Source organism: Cotesia glomerata, linkage group LG4 (assembly GCF_020080835.1).
Source record: "Cotesia glomerata isolate CgM1 linkage group LG4, MPM_Cglom_v2.3, whole genome shotgun sequence".
NCBI classification, from domain to species: Eukaryota; Metazoa; Arthropoda; class Insecta; order Hymenoptera; family Braconidae; genus Cotesia; species Cotesia glomerata.
Window position 1 is genome coordinate 13,006,503 of NC_058161.1, and position 19,696 is coordinate 13,026,198.

Consider the following 19,696-nt stretch of genomic DNA (forward strand, 5'->3'; position numbering starts at 1 on the left):
GAAGAAAATCTGATGAATTTTATAAATATTTAATATATAAAAATATATTTAAGCTGGTTAAATATAAGAAATCAGACATAATTATTTAAATTTTTATTTTAATGAAAATGAAAAAATTTTTAAAACACCCACAACTTTGGAACTAATAGACCGATTTGCCCCGTTTTCAAACTTGACCGAGATTTTCGTTCATAGAATAAATGTATTGAGTTTCATCAAGTTCCGTCAAAAATTGCGGCCGTAATCGTGCTTACAAGCCCGGTTCTATCACATATATAAACTTTTTAGCTGACGCTATTTTTCGGTATAACTCAACAAAATAAAACATATAGCAAAATTTTATGTAAATTCCAATATGAGTACCTCTGCAACAGATTTATAAAGAAATCTACCTAAGACTAATCAACGAATTTTCTTAAAATTCAATGTATAAGCTCTAAATATTATTATTTACCATACAGAAGGCTTGATTTATTAATTCTATTGAATAAACAATTTTAAATAATCCAAATAAATGGTATTATTACTCAAGCGCTGTCTAATATCGAAGAAAATCTGATGAATTTTATAAATATTTAATATATAAAAATATATTTAAGCTGGTTAAATATGAGATATTAGACATAATTATTTAAATCATAATAATATTACAATGTTTACTGTACTTGATAAAAATTAGGAAAACGGTTGACCCTAAAGGCCATCCCTGCAACTTCCCGCTAATTCCGTTAATACCTGGCCGCTTTTTTGAGCTCTTCGAGCTCAAAAGTACAATCTGTGTGTTGTTTTAAGCTCTCAGAGCTCAAAAAGATACCTTTTCTATGCTTTTGAGCTCTTTGAGCTCAAAAGTTTGATAGAAGTTTCATAGAACACTATTTTTTGAATGTTCATACCGCAATAACTTTTGAATGAATGAACCGATTTTTACGAGATTGGCGGCATTCTACGTAGTTTTTTAAGCCTTATAACCAATTCCTAAGTTTCAATTGGTCAAACTAGAAATTTCGGAGTAACTCTGAAAAAACACTTTTTTCGGTTTTCTTTCGTTCACGATATCTCTCGAACGAATCAACCAATTTTGACGGGATTGGCGGCGATCGACGTGGTTTTTCAAGGTTGAAAGCTGATTAGTTTTTGGAATCGATCGGTTGAGCCGTTTTAAAGTTATCCCAAAAAACCACTTCGGAAAAAATTTTTTTTCCTACTTTTTTTTAGATTTCTCCAAATTTCTCAAAATCTATCAGTTTAAATCGGTTCAAATTAACAGGAAATCTAAGTTTGGCGAAGCCCTTTCGAATGGCACCAACCGCGATGAAATCGGTTCAACCGTTCAAAAGTTATAAGAGGTTTACATACTTACACACACACATACACACACATACATACAGACATAGTGACACCCTCGCGGGAATAATCAGGAAAGCTTCCTAGGACCTCAAAACGTCGAGATCTGATGAAAACTCGATTTTCGAAAAACGGGGTAAAACCAATAACTTCCCGATTTTTGAAAATTTTCAATTTTCTTAGCGGGAAGTTAAAAATATAACATTATGCAAGAATTTGAAGGGTGATAAGTTTAATAGTTATTAAAATAATTTATTTTTCAGTTAAAATAATATTTCAATTAGTATAATTAATGTTAAAAAATAGTTTAAATGACTAAATAATTTAGTGTAGTTACTTTGAAGGATTGTGTTTAAATTCTGTAGTTATTTTGATAGAACTTTTGTTTAAGAAGACGATATAGGTCTTATGTAGTTAGTTAGTTTCACCAGCAAATGTAAAGCTAACGCAAAATACAAGGTATACTATCAGTTTTTTAAATAAAGAAATATTTTTTGTAATTTTCGCAAGTACCAAAAAATTTATAAAAACAAAATCCATTATTTGGGTACTAAATCTAATTTTTTCTATTTTTGTTCTTACGCGGATTGCAGTATCACCTCGGAAATTCCAAAAATAAGTGTCGCTCATCAATTTCCAGTCCGTGGTACGCGTAATTAGGGTAACTCCGGTAACACCTGGCTCCCGGGTTTGGATCGGCAATGTTTCAAATTTTCCTCATGATGCATCGGTCAGTTATCTATTAATAGTAACTGTTCCGATCTGGATAGTCAGTCACACGGGTGAATTATTTAGCAACCCAACGACAACCGGAAGTATACATTGCATCGCTAGTTTAATATAAATATGCTCGGTATATAAGGTTTAGTGTGTTAAATTTACACTAGATAGTCCAGTGGGTGAAAACGCCTTAGAAGAGATAGACCGAAAAATTATAAAGATAGACGGATGGATTATTCTGGAGACATTTAATCATAGAACCGTTTCGCAAGCCAAGATATTATTCGAGTCAACGTTTTTTTTGTCAATTGGCGAATTTCTGGCGTTGACGGCCTCTACGAGCGATTAATTCGCATGACTTTATCCGCAAGAAACTATCAAGAATGAGAAGAAAGAACAAAAAAGATTCAACATTCCTGGAGATGACAAGAAGAGTCAATATATTATATACATTATCCAGACAATGGAATTTTGGATTAAGGAAAATATTTTTCTGAGGCAATTAATGACTTTCCTGATTTTTGTTAAATCGCACTGTGGTGTCTTAAATATTGATATTTTTTAAGATTTAAGCTCATCCTGATGTTACACTCATCAAGAGCTTTCATTTGAGTACCCACATGCATTTTTCATATATTTGTCATATAAAGGTTGGCAATAGCCTAATCGGCTCGGTACCTGCATTTCGAAAGAGTGGGACCAGGGTTCGATTCCGGCGCGCACCAATATTTTTCAATGATTATAAACTAAGAATATGTGCGTTTTATTGCCAGCCTCTGTACCGGTCGGGTTTTCTGTGGTTTTCCCATATAGTTACCCTCGCAGTTTCGGAATTACTATGAAATCACAGTGAATTCACAGTGAAATCGTCTTCACCGTAAATCTACTGTGGGTTCACGGTAATTTCATAGTGAATTCACAGTGATTTTGTGCCATTTCGTCACTATGGTTTAGTGGTGGTATCACTGTAGATTCATGGTAGTCTCACAGAGGTAACACCGTGAGTTCATTAATAGTTCCACAGTGAATTCATATTACTTTCCCTGTGATTTCACCGTCGTTTTACCATGATTTAACCGTGACTTCAGAATGATCTGATAGTTGTAACACCGTTAGTTCATGATAGAGTTTCACTGTGAATTCATAGTAATTTCACTGTGAACTCATTGGGTCCGGGGTAAGAAAATTGTATATGATTAATATATAATTACATCTAATTTAAATATAATTATGTATAATGGTTTTTTTTTGATTATATATAATCATGTATAATTATATATAACTATATATAATCATGTATAATTATACATAATTATATGTAATGGTTTTTGTGATTTCGAATAATTATATATGATTAATATATAATTATATGTAATAATATGAGATGGTTTTTGCAATTTCGAAAAATTATTTATGATTCTTATATAATTATATGTAACGAAAAAAAAATAGTCATTTATATAACATATGCAGGACTTGTAGTTCACACGAACATATTTTCTCGCGATGTTCTCTTAGGTCAATTGGTAGCAAGTCAGTCTTCCGAGTATGAGGTTCGCGGTTCGATTCCTGCTCCCGCCAGATATTTTTTTCATGGAAATAATTATATACAATTATTTTTACCCCGGTGAATTCACTGTGAATTCACCATAAATTCACTGTGGATTCATTGTGAATTCACCGTAAATTCACTGTGGATTCATTGTGAATTCACCGTAGATTCACTGTGGATTCATTGTAAATTCACAGTGGTACCACTCTAAACTCACAGCATTACCACTGTGAGATGACCATAAAACTACAGTAACCGAATGGCACAAAATTATGGTGATTTCACCGTAATTTCATCATGGTCGCACTATCTTTTTACTATAATCTCACTAAAATTTCACTGTGATTTTACAGTGATTCCGAAACCGCGAGGGTATGGCGGTAAAATGTCATTATAGAAGTACCTCCATACTATTTAAGACCGTAATGCAAATGCAGGTACTGATTATGACGCGTAAGTCGGCCACAGTCGCAGCACATGTGTGTCGGGCATGAAAAAATCCCGACATGCAGGGGGGTGGGGACGAAAAAGTGGTTGAGAGTTATAATGACGGGGTTGAGAGATTATATTGCGGAGACAAAAGTGGAGAGACAATAATTCCCCACTCTCTCTTGTAAAACACTCTACAGTGATACAAGTAAAATCATCCTCAATTATAACCTCAATTATATATTTGTCATATATACATATACAGTGGACTCTCGATAACTCCTACTTACTTTTTCGAACTTCAAGGGAAGTGATAAAAACTTCGAGTTAACGAGTTTTCGACTTAACAAGATGTTCAAAATTTGCAAGTAGACCAAAAAAATTAAGAAAACACTTAATTTGCAAGAAAATAACTTAGAGAAAAAATATACATTGCAAATAAGAATATAAGAAGCATTGAAAATTCTTGTAGGGATTTAGATTTGATTGCTATAAGCTTGGACAGTTCGGAAAAAAACGTCTTTATATTTTACTAACTTCGACTTACAGAGTTTCACTTTTAAAATTCGAGTTATAGAGTATAGATATCCTTTATCGATACTGGAAGGAAAACAATACTAAGTTCGAGTTACAGAGTCTAAATAATTCGCGATATCGCGAATTTAAGAGTTCAGCGGAAGAGAATACAAATTTTTTTGGAATTACTGAGGATTTCGACTTAACAAGGTTCGAGTTATCGAGAGTCCACTGTATATAATATATATTTCAAAGATATAAGCTCATCCCGATGTTAGACACATCAAGAGCTTTCATTTGACTACCCACATGCATTTTTGATATATTTTTCATATATACATATATATAATATATATATAAATATATGAAATATATGAAAAATTGATGTGGGTACTCAAATGAAAGGTCTCGATGAGTGTAACATCGAGATGAGCTTATATCATTAAAAATGTCAATAGTTCACAAGATATAAGATCATTTCTTAGTTTGGGTTCTTTTGAAATAAATTTAAAAAATAATGGAGCTATAACAGGATCAATTAAAAATAATTTAATGGACAAATGTGACGGAACAAATTTATAGAACCAACAAACTATTAAAAACTCCTCCAAAAACTTTACATAAAAAATTAACTACTGAAAAATATATAAAACCAAAAAGCACTAATTCTTGTCAAGACCTTTCTGATGATACCAAATTAAACTATAAAAATTCCTTTGAAAATAATAATATCCTCGTCACAAAATTTTCCTTACTCTCTTAATTATTTAAATCATAAATGACTATCGCTGAAAAAATATCAAAACCAATTTACGATAAAGATATATCCGTTACTAAATTTTTCTTAGTCTCTTAATTATATAAATTAATTTTTGATATATATATATATATATATATATATATATATATATATATGACCACATTCACATTTATAAAATAAAATAAATAAATATAATGACGTTTATTGTCAAATTCTAATCTATTTATAACTACTTCGAAAACTTATCATAATAAATGAACTATTTTAGAAAAGGAAATGAAACATTGAAAACGAACTAATTCAGGTCTCGACCTTTCCAATTAACTAAATTTAATTTAAAAAACTTATTTTATCCTAAATACCTCACAGATAAAATTTTCCTTATTCTCTTAATTGTATAGATAATCTTAAATAAATTAAAAATTTTAAACACTTATTAAATAAAATTAAACATTTAAACCTTCCCGGTTTTATGAAAGTTTTTTAAACTCTCTGTAAGATGGCGTTGCGCACCGGATCCAGAACTACGTCACTCTCCCGCCAAAATTCAAATTTAAAAAATAATTTCTAATTTAAAACTTACCTGGACAAGTATTAAGTTCTTGTCCTTTCTAATTATACTAAATTTTATTTAAAAAACTCATTTTATCATATAAAAAAATTCATTTTTTCATTCCTTTAATTATAAAGATTAATAATGGGTATTTTTTTTTTTTTTAGTTGGAACAAAAGCAAACTCCGAAGCTTTTTAGATAAATAAACTATTTAAAGAGAAATAATGTGTAGAGTAGACAACGATAACATGGAGACGAGTTATCTCTACCCTCGTCTGGTCCACCAGGTAATCCATAATCACCGAACCGCACATGGCACTTACGCTCACTGCACAGTCACCAAATTGATGTATCCATTAACAAATTTTCAATAACCTAAATGTCAGTTATTTTATTATTGTTAGAAATCTTGCAAGTATATAGGTTGTATTGTTACAATTGGTTAGATTGTACTGAAGTATTGTGACTGGTGATGTTATATCATGACATGCAAGACGTTTTGCAATGCGAGCGGTATCGATTACAAAACATGCTATTATTTTATTTCACATATGATATACTCGTGTCAGATTCAATTTTTTTTTTATCAAATCACAATTTGTAGTAGATTTCATAGAAATCTACTACTATGTCCTTAATTTTTGAAAAATTTTGCAATTTTTTGACTCAGCTCGTCAAGGTTCAGAAAATACAATTAACTCAAAAGTTTATCGATACGATGTAACCGGGCTCTACTATAATTCACACAATTCTTATCGGATCTCCATAAAACGTAGCGTACTTATTTTTTGAAGGATTTCCAAGGTTAACTTTGAAGATCAGCTAAATCGCTCAGTTAGTTTACGAATTACAGCAATTACTAATTTTTAAAAATTAATTAAAAATGAAAACTTTTAGTGTCTCTCCTTGCTATAGCTTAAGAATAAGATAACTTACTAAATAGCGGTAAATTTTATCTGAAAGCTCATTAAATAATCTTTTATTTACATAGCTATTTATTTTGCTAGATCAATAAGTTTAAAAATGACAGCTACTTAAAAGTATTTAAATTTAATAAAATAATGAGTTTTAGTGGGTCTTTAAGCAATTACTATTAAATTTGATAACTTATTAAATTTCTGTAAGCTCCATCTGAAAGCTTATTAAATACGCTCTTATTAATCTATCTATTTTACAAAAATCCTTTTTTAATACTTCATTTGTTTTTACATTAAATGTTTAAAAGTTCAATATATTAAACAGTGATTTGTCGCGAATAAAACAAAAATATAAACTATAAAAGTCTATAAAAGCAAGAAATAAAATGACGAATGGTTAGAACATAAATCTTGAGAATGCATCTGAAGAGATGCTTTTACAGCCGGCTTTTATGCTGGAGTTATATATCAAACTATCAAAGACACCGCGGAGAATGATATTGCCCTTATTCCTTTTTGCATATGTGAGGGATTTTTATTCTCTAAGAGGGTGTTTATTGAAAACTCAATAATAGTAACGTTGATTGTGTTTAAACTTTTCTTCCCTGTCACTTTTTCATCTAAAAAGTGCTTGTTTATCACAAATAACTTTCATTTTTACTTTCGGATGAATAGACAATAAAACTTTTAAAAGAGCGTAGGTATTTTTATGTTAATCACACATCGTCCGAGGGTTCCACGTAGTTTTAATACGTGACAATAGGTCACAGGGAGAGTTGTCGCTTTGTTTAAGTCGTCTAGACTACTTAAATACATCCATTATATTCATATATACAGGGTGTAGACCTGATAAACTTTAATAATGATGATGGTGATGGTGATGAGGAGGAAACTAAATCTTAACATAGTTGATACTTGCTAAATAAACCCAACTTTAGTAACAGCACACTATCTTCTCATTTCCTTCCACTTCTTCCATGTAATTATAACATATAATTTAGAATTTTTAAGAAGGTTTATAAAAGCAGATTTGTTATTCAAATCAATAAATAGCAATCTTTTTCAAGGCTTGAGCAAATCTGGTCTCAATATCGATAGTTAGTGTCTTTACCTATGGATCTTGCTCCAGATACTTGTAGCAAATTCAATTGACAAGTCTTGAACAATTGTACAAGAACTTTGAGCCAGATTATAGCTCAAGAATTGTCTAAGAAAATTGAGAAAATCTGAAGATGCTTATCGATCTAACTATAGCAATTCTTGAAAAAGACTGACACCAGTATGCTAAATATACTTGTGCAAGACTTGCTCAAGATCAAATGTTTTCAAATGACCGTTCGCATCATTCGACCCCTCCTATATTTACTATAGGATCAGTGGATCTCATTCAGCTTAACCTTTTAGAGTATAGATCTACTGTTTTATCGATCAAGATAAAATTATATTACACACCTAGGGAAGTAAAGTAAAATGTCTCAGATCACATGTAATTGTCGACCGAGGCGAAGCCGAGGTTGACAAACATGTGATCTGAGGCTTTCTTTATTTACTTCCGTGGAGTGTATACTATTTTTTTGTCCGACGAAGGCGGAAAGCGGCAACTTAGTTTAGCGCAGCGGGACGAAAGTTGCCACTTTCCGCCCGGAGGGCAAAAATTATTTTAAAATGAGCACCACTGAATCAATACATCTTCAAGTAGTGGAGGGGAAAAAGTGCTATAAAATATACAATGCATGATGCATCTTGAGCAAATCTTGAGCAAGTCACGCTTCAAGATTTGCTGTTAGTTTTTGGTTGACAAATGCTTTAGAAATGAACAAATTACTGAGAATTACGGATCTTGAGCAAATCTTGAGCAAGTCCTGGGTAAGTGTCTGTTGTGAGTTTCGATTCAAAAAATCCGTCAGAAAGTTTTTCAATGCACCTTGCATTAGACTTGTCTCATATTCTTTCACAAGATGTCTTGAGCTAGTTGTATATAAATCTTGAAGCAGTTCTTTCTACATGAACTTGAGCAAAACCCATATGTAGAAAATGACACTAGCATCTAGGGGTTTTGCTCAAGATACTGGCACCTAAATCTTGCTCAAGCAAGATCCCTGAATCAAATCAGAAAATTTTGGTTTTTTTAGATAGACAGATTATTAAGAGCGTATTTAATAAGCTTTCAGATGGAGCTTACAGGAATTTAATAAAATATCGAATTTAATAGTGATTGCTTAAAGACCCACTAAAACTCACTATTTTATTAAATTTAAATACTATTAAATTGCTGTCATTTTTAAACTTATTGATCTAGCAAAATAAATAGCTATGTAAATAAAAAGTTATTTAATGAGCTTTCAGATAAAATTTAAAGCCATTTAGTAAGTTATCTTATTCTTAAGCTGTAGCAAGGAGAGACACTAAAAGTTTTCATTTTTAATTAATTTTTAAAAATTAATAATTGCTGTAATTAGTAAACAAACTGAGTGATTTAGCTGATCTTCGAAGTTAACCTTGGAAATCCTTCAAAAAATAAGTACGCTACGTTTTATGGAGATCTGATAAGAATTGTGTGAGTTATAGTAGAGCCCGGTTATATCGTATCAATAAACTTTTTAGTTAATTGTATTTTTTGAAACTTGACAAGCCGAGTCAGAAAATAGCAAAATTTTTCAAAAGTTAAGGTCAATTGTAATAGCTTTCTATGAAATCTACCAAAAATTTCATTGAATGGACCGGAAAATCTTTTTTTAAACATATAGATAGATTATTAGGAGCGTATTTTATGATCTTTCAGATGGAGCTTACAGGAATTTAATTAAATATCGAATTTAATAGTAATTGCTTGAAGAACCACGAAAACTTACTATTTTATTAAATTTAAATACTTTTTAATAGCTGTCATTTTTAAACTTATTGATCTAGCAAAATAAATAGCTATCTAAATAAAAGGTTATTTAATGAGCTTTCAGATAAAATTTACAGCTCTTTAGTAAGTTATTTTATTCCTAAGCTATAGCGAGGAGAGACACTCACAGTTTTCATTTTTAGCAACCTTGCAGTCACTATGTGACTGCCGTGACTTGTGTACTATAAGTAAATAGAATTTTGCTTTATTCAATACTGATTTCTGTTAAATTGCACCGTAGTTTCTAAACTATGGGTATTTTTAAAGATATAAGCTCTTCCTGACGTTGCACTCATCAAGAGCTTTCATTTGGGTACCTACATGCCTTTTTTATATATTTTTCATATATTCGTATATATAATATATATAAATATAGAAAATATATGAAAAATTGATGTAGGTACTCAAATTAAAGGTCTCGATGAGTGTAACATCGAGATGAGCTTATATTTTTAAAAATGTCAATAGTATACAAGGTACAAGGTCATTTCTTAATTATTGACATTTTTAAAGATTTAAGCTCACTCCGCTGTAACGCTCATCAAAAGCTTTCATTTGAGTACCCACATGCCTTTTTTATATATTTTTCATATATATATATATATATATATATATATATATATATATATGAAAAATTGATGTGGGTACTTAAATGAAAGGTCTCGATGATTGTAATATCGTGATGAGCTTATATCTTTAAAAATGTCAATATTTCACAAGATACAAGGCCATTTCTTAATTATGTATCTAGAAATAGAACAGAGTCAGAAAATATCAAAATTTTTCAATTGCAATAGTTAAATTTATATTAAATCTCTCAATAGTTTATATTAATAAAAAAGACTCAGGTGAGCTGAAAAAGTTATGAATATGAATTAAATGTTTTATGTTGTTTGCAAAGTGAGCAATATAAAACCAACAACGGACTGCAGTGCGGAGAATTTCACAAAAACAAGTATTCGTATATCTCAAAACTTTGGCAATAGTCCTGGGCTCGCGATTCAACTTTCCCACTCACTCATTCACAACTTTTCTTCTTTTATTATCGTCTGCATGAATAACACCAACAGCAGAGCTTATACGTTACATGTGTACGAGCTTTTCAAGTCCCATGTGCAATATCTCTGAGTTTATCATTACACAGTTTGACCGAAAAATATTTAATTCGATCTTGGTAATATTTCCAGGAAATGTTTATGCTCTCGTGAGAATTTTATAGGAAAGTTATTGTTCTTAAATTTGTCCAAGTGACAAAATTAAAATACTAGTTTCAATTAAAACGTACGTGTCCTACCGGAGTTTATTGCCAGACCAGAACTTACACTTTCCTTTTAGTGTTATACGAGGATCGTAAGCTTACACTACCTCTGCTTTTCCTTTTTCTTTAATTTATTTACTTAAACTTTAATAGAATTGCATTTACTTTTAAATTAAAGCTCCAGCCGCCATCTGTATCATCTGCGCCAAATCTTGGAAAATCAATGTTCTATTGACAAAAGATATTAGTACCAAAATGGATTTTTATCGATTATTGTACTAGATAAAAAAAAAAAAAATGCATGGAATTTTAATTTGAATAGCAAAAGGTCGCTCGAAAAAATCTAAACTAATGCACTAATAAATTGAAAAAAATTATGAGCGACCTTTCAAAATTCAAATTTTGAACTGAAATTTTCAGAAACTTATTTTTTTTTAGTCTATAAAATTATACCGTAACGAGAAAAAAAATTAAAAAAAAAAATTCTATTTTTGACGATTTTTAAAATTTTTAAAAATTTGGAGCGACATCTTAAAAATTTTTTTTTAAGCTGTCCTTTGGAGAGAGCTCTTAAAACATCAAAAACTAACATTTTTTCACTCGAGACTCAAAAAAAAAAAATAGTCGGTTTTTTTTTCACCACCCTATTATATATGATTAGATATGATTATATTTGGCCATTTTTTATATATAATCATATATAACCAATTTATATATAAATATATATAAATATTTTTTTTCGGGAGTATAACAGACAATATTTAGCTTAAAAACTTCTACATTAGCTTTAAAGTTTATAACAATGTTAATCTCACCATAAAACTAGATTCACCGAGCTTATGCTTATTGAGTATGCATGCCTCGGAGCTGTCGTTTATTCACATTGACCTGATGTCATATCTTGAACGTGTCTGATGATAGTCCATAGATGAATTATATATATGTTCAGGCCATTAAATGAGTACAGTGGATGCGAATTAAATCCTGTTCAGGGGGATGGAAGAAATGGCGATTAAAGTTAATAATCTGTGTGGTGCGGTACGGCGTATCTTTCGAGTTGGGTAAACAGAGATACTTTTTAACGCACCAAAAACACCATAGTCTATTAAAACAAACGAGTTATTAAAGAGATGATTTAACGGCTGGATTCAATCATGCGTGGAGATATGCTGTGGTTAGCTGTGTGGGTACATATCCATAATCTAGTACTTACCACTACTCTCAGCTCCGTCATCTGGTCACCCTCCGTTTTTTTATAAGGTTTTATAGAAATCTAACTATTGTCCTTAACTTTTGAAAAATTTTGATATTTTCTGACAAATGATCTTGTATCTTGTGAACTACTGACATTTTTGAAGATATAAGCTCATCCCGATGTTACACACATCGAGACCTTTCATTTGAGTACCCACATCAATTTTTCATATATTTTATATATTTATATATATAATATATATGTATATATGAAAAATATATCAAAAATGCATGTAGGTACTCAAATGGAAGCTCTTGATGAGTGTAACATCAAAATGAGCTTATATCTTCAAAATATATATTATATATATGTATATATGAAAAATATATCAAAATTAAATATTAAATTTAGAAAAAATAATTATTAAAAAAAATTGCATTTTTTTATTTTTAAAAATATTTTTTGCCATTTATTTGTTATAAATTTTTTGAAATTATTTTATATATGGTAAATTAATTTTTATTAGTTAAGAAATGACCCTGTATTTTGTGAACTATTGACATTTTTAAAGATATAAGCTCATCCCGACATTACACTCATCAAGACCTTTCATTTGAGTACCGACATCAATTTTTCATATATTTTATATATTTATATATATAATATATATGTATATATGAAAAATATATCAAAAATGCATGTAAGTACTCAAATGGAAGCCCTTGATGAGTGTAACATCAAAATGAGCTTATATCTTCAAAATATATATTATATATATGTATATATGAAAAATATATCAAAATTAAATATTAAATTTAGAAAAAATAATTATTAAAAAAAAATTGCATTTTTTTATTTTTAAAAATATTTTTTGCCATTTATTTGTTATAAATTTTTTGAAATTATTTTATATATGGTAAATTAATTTTTATTAGTTAAGTAATGACCCTGTATTTTGTGAACTATTGACATTTTTAAAGATATAAGCTCACCCCGACATTACACTCATCAAGATCTTTCATTTGAGTATCCACATCAATTTTCCATATATTTCATATATTTATATATATTATATATATGTATATATGGAAAATATATAAAAAATGCATGTAGGTACTCAAATGAAAGCCCTTGATGAGTGAAACGTCGGAATGAGCTTATATCTTTAAAATATATATAATATATATGAATATATGAAAAATATATGAAAAATGCATGTGGGTACTCAAATGAAAGCTCTTGATAAGTGTAACATCAAGATGAGCTTGTATCTTTAAAAACGTCAATATTTATGAAAGTACAGTGCAATTTGATAAAAATCATTATTTATTAAAGCAAAATTTAATTCATTTATAGTTCACAAGTCACAGCAGTCACATAGTGACTGCAAGGTTGCTAGTTAAAAATAAAAACTTTTAGTGTCTCTCCTCGTTATAGCTTAAGAATAAAAAAACTTACTAAATAGCTGTAAATTTTATCTAAAAGCTCATTAAATTACCTGTTATTTAGATAGCTATTTATTTTGCTAGAGCAATAAGTTTAAAAATGACAGCTATTTAAAAGTATTTAAATTTAATAAAATAGTGAGTTTCAGTGGGTCTTTAAGCAATTACTATTAAATTCGATAACTTATTAAATTCCTGTAAGCTCCATCTGAAAGCTTATAAAATACGCTCTTATTAATCTATCTATTTATACAATTTATGTAATTTCTTAATTGCTTCTTTTTAGATTTACTAAGATACAAAACAATATTTAAGGCCATCTTCGGTCCATACATGAACCAGCAATACAGTATCAGCATAACGACAGGATCAGGAGAAGGAGCAGAAGGGAGTTTAAATGCGAGTAGAGCCGATTAGTTCCAGAGCTTTATCGTTTAACGCGAGTTTACTACCACCCATGATGACGTGCCGGTTAGGGGTAACTACTCCCTCGAGTTACTCTGATAGTAAAACCCACCTGTCGCCAGTCGCTACACACTCTATACATTCCTGGATTGAAGCTCTCCTCTAAACGAAGCCTTTAAGCCGAGAATCGCCAAATTTTTACCTCAGCTTTCATTTAAACGCCTCAATCTTGTTGAAAACACAAATAATGTTAATTTTTAATGAAATTAACACGCGGCTGAGTCAGAAACAATGCTTGAATATTAAACCCAAAAGTAAGACAATGAGGAGCTTTGAAAAGCTTCTGATTAAGGTATACACTGCTAGATCTTTCATTTGTAATTATTCGAGCATAAATTTACGTCTTAGACGCTGGGAGTGATAAGTGACTGATAAGTAGGATAATAAGAGTGTTTAATAATGAAAAGTGCAACAATAACCTACTAAAACTCACTATTTCATTAAATTTAAATACTTTTAAATAGCTGTCATTTTTAAACTTATTGATCTAGCAAAATAAATAGCTATGTAAATAAAAGGTTATTTAATGAGCTTTCGGATAAAATTTTCAGCTATTTAGTAAGTTATCTTATTCTTAAGCTATAGCAAGGAGAGACACTAAAAGTTTTCATTTTTAATTAATTTAAAAAAATTAATAATTGCTGTAATTAGTAAACTAACCGAGCGATTTAGCTGATCTTCGAAGTTAACCTTGGAAATCCTTAAAAAAATAAGTACGCTACGTTTTATGGAGATTCGATAAGAATTGTGTGAGTTATAGTAGAGCCCGGTTATATCGTATCAATAAACTTTTGAGTTAATTGTATTTTCTGAACCTTGACGAGCTGAGTCAGAAAATAGCAAAATTTTTCAAAAGTTAAGAACAATTGTAATAGCTTTCTATGAAATCTACTAAAAATTTCATGAATGGACCAGAAAATCTTTTTTTAAATATATTGATAGATTATTAGAAGCGTATTTTATCAGCTTTAAGATGGAGCTTACAGGAATTTAATAAGTTATCGAATTTAATACTAATTGCTTAGACCCACTAAAACTCACTATTTTATTAAATTTAAATACTTTTAAATAGCTGTCATTTTTAAACTTATTGATCTAGAAAAATAAATAGCTATGTAAATAAAAGGTTATATAATGAGCTTTCAGATAAAATTTACCGCTATTTAGTAAGTTATCTTATTCTTAAGGTATATCGAGGAGAGACACTAAAAGTTTTCATTTTTAATTAATTTAAAAAAATTAATAATTGCTGTAATTAGTAAACTAACCGAGCGATTTAGCTGATCTTCGAAGTTAACCTTGGAAATCCTTAAAAAAATAAGTACGCTACGTTTTATGGAGATTCGATAAGAATTGTGTGAGTTATAGTAGAGCCCGGTTATATCGTATCAATAAACTTTTGAGTTAATTGTATTTTCTGAACCTTGACGAGCTGAGTCAGAAAATAGCAAAATTTTTCAAAAGTTAAGAACAATTGTAATAGCTTTCTATGAAATCTACTAAAAATTTCATGAATGGACCAGAAAATCTTTTTTTAAATATATTGATAGATTATTAGAAGCGTATTTTATCAGCTTTAAGATGGAGCTTACAGGAATTTAATAAGTTATCGAATTTAATACTAATTGCTTAGACCCACTAAAACTCACTATTTTATTAAATTTAAATACTTTTAAATAGCTGTCATTTTTAAACTTATTGATCTAGAAAAATAAATAGCTATGTAAATAAAAGGTTATATAATGAGCTTTCAGATAAAATTTACCGCTATTTAGTAAGTTATCTTATTCTTAAGGTATATCGAGGAGAGACACTAAAAGTTTCAATTTTTAATTAATTTTTAAAAATTAATAATTGATGTGATTAGTAAACTAACCGATCGATTTAGTTGATGTGCTTAAGCAAGATTTAGGTGCCAGTGTCATGAGCAAAACCCCTAGTTGCTAGTGTCTTTTTCTACATATGGGTCTTGCTAGAAAAAACTCATGTTCATGTAGAAAAAACTGCTTCAAAATTTATATATAACAAGCTCAAGACATCTTGTGCAAGAATATGAGACAAGTCTAATGCAAGGTGCATTGAAAAACTTTCTGACGGATTTTTTGAATCAGAAACTCACAACAGACACTTACCCATGACTTGCTCAAGATTTGCTTAAGAGACATAATTCTCAGTAATTTGTTCATTTCTAAAGCATTTGTCAACCAAAAACTCACAGCAAATGTTGAAGCGTGACTTGCTCAAGATTTGCTCAAGATGCATCATGCATTGTATATTTTATAGCACTTTTTCCCCTCCACTACTTGAAGATGTATTGATTCAGTGGTGCTCATTTTAAAATAATTTCGTCTTGATCGATAAAACAGTAGGTCTGTACTCTAAAAGGTTAAGCTGAATGAACTCCACTGATCCTATAGTAAATAAAGGAGGGGTAGAATGATGCGATCGGTCATTCGAAAACATTTGATCTTGAGCAGATCTTGAGCAAGTCTTGCACAAGTATATTTAGCATGCTGGTGTCAGTCTTTCTCAAGAATTGATATAGTTAGACCGATAAGCATCTTCAGATTTTCTCAATTTTCTTACACAATTGTTGAGCTATAATCTGGCCAAAAGTTCTTGTACAAGGCTTATTCAAGACTTGTCAATTGAATTTGCTACAAGTATCTGGAGCAAGACCCATAGGTAGAAAAAGACACTAACAACTATCGAAATTGAGACCAGATTTGCTCAAACCTTGAAAAAAATCTCTAAAACTTGTATTGTAAATTAAAAAACGCCATTCGGCCATACCCGACATGGATAGGTAGATTTCTTGTTTGAATATTGAAAAAAAAACACGTTATTAAAAGGCAAAAATGTCCTAAAATTTATTTTTTATTATATTTTTACAAATAATGATATGAGACCGACTACAACCAATAGATATTCAAAGACATCTTCCTAAAAAATAGGATTTGTAACAGACGAAAGTCATTTGATGATAATAGCTAAAAATTAATTTATTTTTGATTTTTTTTTAATTTTCCAAACTCCGAAATAAATTGAAAAAAGTATCAAAAGGTAACGAATAATAGCTCAAATCGAAGATAATTATGTGAATTTTGACATAAAGTTGATAAATTCAAGCTATCTTTTATGGCTTAAAAATTATTTAAAGAAAAAAGGCTGGAATACGTTCATTGAAAAATTTTTGAAAATTTTCAAATTCACGGAATTAATTAAAAAAATCATCAAAACTAGACAAATAATAGTTTAAATTGAAGGTTATTAAATGAAATTTAAGATAAATTTGATAGATTTTATCTATTTTTTACATCTGGAAGATTATTTTCGTAAAAAATACAAAATTCAAAATTTTTTGTAAATGAAAAAAATTTTCAAACACCCACAACTCGTAAACTAACCGGCCGATTTTGCTCATCTTCGAACTTGATCTTGGTATTGATCCATAGAATAAGCTCACAAAATTTCATAAAGATTGGTTGAGAACTGTGGGCGCAATCCTGCTGACATGACGCGTTATATCACATATATATATATATATATATATATATATATATATATATACATACATAAATACATATATAAACTTTTGAGCCAATGCCATTTTTCGACATTACTCGATAAAATAAAACATATTATGATAAAATTTTCCTAAAATTACAACATGAGACCGGCTACAATAGTTATATTTCTATAGAAATCTACCTAATTATATTTCTATAGAAATCTACCTAAAAACTTACTTTTCTCCTTCGAAACAGCAAGTTGTTAGTCATTACCTTCATCATCAGCATCAGCAGAATACTTCTCTAATATCACATACATCTATTTACAATTTTTTCCCCGGATTCTATCGAGGAACGGTCGAACATGGAAGAGGCGGCGATAAACTTCACTAACAGGTCACAAGAGGGCCAGCGACCGTTAATCATACAAATGGATATATAACCCTTACCTAACCAAGTTTAAGCGGAAAATAATAAAAGAAGACAGAGAATAGACAAGAGCGAGCACTAACTTGACGAAATTAATCCCGTGACTTTTGTCTCTCCATTCACCGAGAATCGGGAATCCCAAAACTTACTCGGGCAATTATCTCCGCCATTATTCAAACTCTAATCGCTTTCTATTGAGAGCAGTGAATTTTAACCCTAAAAGTTTAACAACAAATAATTGCAAACTCTTCTTTATTGTATATTGTGCGATAAAAAAATGAATATCTCAGGTCTGTGCTTACCATTAAGTGTTTTCATCAGTCAACCGGCGAAACAGAAAAAGACAAGTAGGTAATCTTGGAGAGCTTCAATTTAGTTCTCACTCTAGGAGATCGTCAATCTTCGGAACTGTGTTCGGGGCCGTCCAATTCGTCGAGATGACCGGAAAAAATGTTGACGTTTTTCGGATTAATCTCATCTTGTTCAATCGACGCTCGAAGCTTTAACCAATTTAATACTAAGGTTTGTATTTGATTTATTTGGAATCTATTAGATTTCTTTAAGAATTGCATTTATAGTTCTTATAATTGCTTTTAAAAATCACCAACTAAATTTTAGGATTATTTTCAACAAATTACCTTTAAAAAAAAATTCCACCGAGTTTTTATGAATTTTTTTAAATTATAAAATTGTCAGATCATTTAAAACTTGTGATATGAAAACTAACGATTTAATGTAACTAATCATTGGAATCTTAATTTTTAGGCTACACTGAGAGAAAAATCTGGTTCTCTGAACTAGCTAAATCTAGTTAAATAGCATCGCCACTATTTAATTGAAGTTATTATACCTGAAATAATAAATTATATTGAACCCCAATAGATAATTACTTAAACTATTTTTAGTTAAATATGGGCTTAATAGTAATCTTTATTAACTTTAACTCAGAAAACAGAAAAAATAATTGTTACAGCCCGAACCGGGAATCGAACCCGGATCTTTTGGTTGCGCACCAACGGCTCGGACAGTTAAGCTATCTTCGTCGTCCGTAACAACCTTTAGTCACCTAATTATTTTTTTAACATGATAACAGAAAAATATTTATTTAAATACAGTCCAGGTAACTATTTATCAATAGTTACTTAAACTAATGCATAGTTCGAGTAACTACAAAAAAAACGTTTAGAAATACTTTAATAATGACGTTACTATTCAGCTATCCACTTTTCTCTCTGTATGATTTCTTAGAAATCTATTACATTTTTCTTGACGGAATTTATGAAAAATTTATATATTTTCCAAGAATTATTTTTAAAAATTACATTTATAGTTTTCTTGTTACTTTTAAAAATCACCAACTAAATTTTAGTATTATTTTCAACAAATTACCTTTAAAAAAAATTCCACCCAGTATTTATGAATTTTTTAAAATTATAAAATTGTCAGCTGATCATTTGAAACTTGTGACTTAGGCCAGTGAGTAGCGTAGAAGACTGTCAACGATGAGGTACTGGGTTCAAGTCCATCAGACGCAAGCAGTTTTTTCATTAGATAAAATTACGAAATCCTTTTTTCAGAATTTATTTCAATTAATAATTAATTAATAGCAATTGCTTCATAATTATTTTTAATTTTTTAAATAAATTTTTTTTTGCCTGATTAATATAGGAATCTATGTAGAATTCTACCCTGGATTCCTATATAGGA

The 19,696-nt window shown here is 29.8% G+C and overlaps 1 long non-coding RNA gene across 1 annotated transcript in view; it reads right to left on the reverse strand.

Moving 5' to 3' along the window:
- Window positions 1-19,696, reverse strand: part of LOC123263646 — a 342,430-nt gene that overhangs the window by 286,218 nt on the left and 36,516 nt on the right. The gene's annotated exons all lie outside the window — the stretch shown is intronic.